Source organism: Apodemus sylvaticus, chromosome 13 (assembly GCF_947179515.1).
Source record: "Apodemus sylvaticus chromosome 13, mApoSyl1.1, whole genome shotgun sequence".
Lineage (NCBI taxonomy): Eukaryota > Metazoa > Chordata > Mammalia > Rodentia > Muridae > Apodemus > Apodemus sylvaticus.
Window position 1 is genome coordinate 2,767,769 of NC_067484.1, and position 1,601 is coordinate 2,769,369.

Sequence of the window (1,601 nt, forward strand, 5' to 3'; positions counted from 1 at the left end):
CTCCAGTTCTAATGGGTACAAAACATCTTCTGAGCTCTCCGGGTGTTTTGTATAGGAGGTATACAGATAGAAATCAAAGGATTATACAAATTCATATAAAATAGAAGGAATATTAGACATTAGGCACACATACACACACACACACACACACATACACACACACACACACACACACACACACTGTCAATCAAAGATATATTTTCCCGGGCCATCAGATAATTCCTAGCCTCCCAATTATATTATCCCATGTTCACTATACTTTGCTTAATATCATGTAACAATTTATATTAAAATGGTAATCTTATATATTAGAAATTTTTGTCACTATTGAATAGTATATTATATAAAAATGAAGTTCTAATGACTGATAACTGACTTCTGATGATATTTTCAAACTGAAATCATAGCATTGTACAACACAATAAGAGAAAGTATATGATAGGACAGATGACCAGGGCTCATATTGTATCTAGATGAAGCTATCTCTTACAAAAGCAGAAAAAAAACAGGCTAATACTATGCTTGATATTGTTCATGAGAACAAAGGGGCAAACAATGGGAAAGCAGGTTTCGAGAACTGTAAATACAGTTACTCACAGTAACATTGGATATTTGGAGGAGGCCATAAGGGTAACCATAATGGAGGAGAGCAGATAGGAGAGGACAAAAGTGCACACCAGGATGAGGAGAGATTGAGTGGCTTTGTTTTCAGCTGAGGCATTTAGTAGGTGCTGAGAACTATGGATATGCTGGACTTGCCTCTTGTGTCTGTAGAGTCTACTCACCATGGAGACACTGGAGCAGGCCATGAGACCCAGGCACAGTCCATCAGAGAAGCACAGTATGAGCATAGTGCAGTTCCCACATTTCCATAAGTAAACAATGAGCAGTATTTATTAATCTTCCATTTAGTCACATTTTCATTGTACCTGGGACCTGACACTGTTACTGGCATCATGATGTTTAGAAAGAGATTCACAAGTCAGCCTAGTGAGCACGAGGGTCCAATGTACTTGGTTGCTCTGTGTTTAATTATCATCCACCTGGAGTTGCTGGGGCTGATTGTGATTGCTTGGAAGCAACTCAGTAGGCACATGGCATACAGGGACATTCCCCTTGTTATTCGGTAAATATAGTTTATTAATTTACATCCAATACCATTCAGGAAATCTTTAAATTCATAATTTGACAGTGTCTGTGGAATGGCTTTTGAGATGACAGACAAGCAGTTGGCCAAAGTCAAGTGTTCTATAATCTGGTCTTTAGGCATTAAGGACTTCCCAGTAGATATCAAAATGATATAATAAATTAGTATTGAAGAATTTCCAAGCATTCCCACAGTAATCTGGGAGAAGAGAAAAATTCCCATTGCAATGTTTTCAGAAGGCATTTTATTTTCTATTAAAATAGTAAACAGATTTAGTATGGTTGTGAGTCCCTAGAAATATAATATCAATGTGTATTATTTCATGATGTTATCTAAAGGAATGTAGTTATAACTTTATTCCATTTGTATAACTTTCCCATTGAAGAACATTCAAAGGTTTGTTCATTGTTAGAGTAAATACTCTCTATTGTGTATATGAAAAGTTTGAATATCT

General features: G+C 36.2%; 1 pseudogene; it reads right to left on the reverse strand.

Moving 5' to 3' along the window:
* Nucleotides 1-479: 479 nt before the first annotated feature.
* Nucleotides 480-1,390, reverse strand: LOC127663594 (vomeronasal type-1 receptor 4-like; annotated as a pseudogene).
* Between the last annotated feature and the right edge of the window lie 211 nt (nucleotides 1,391-1,601).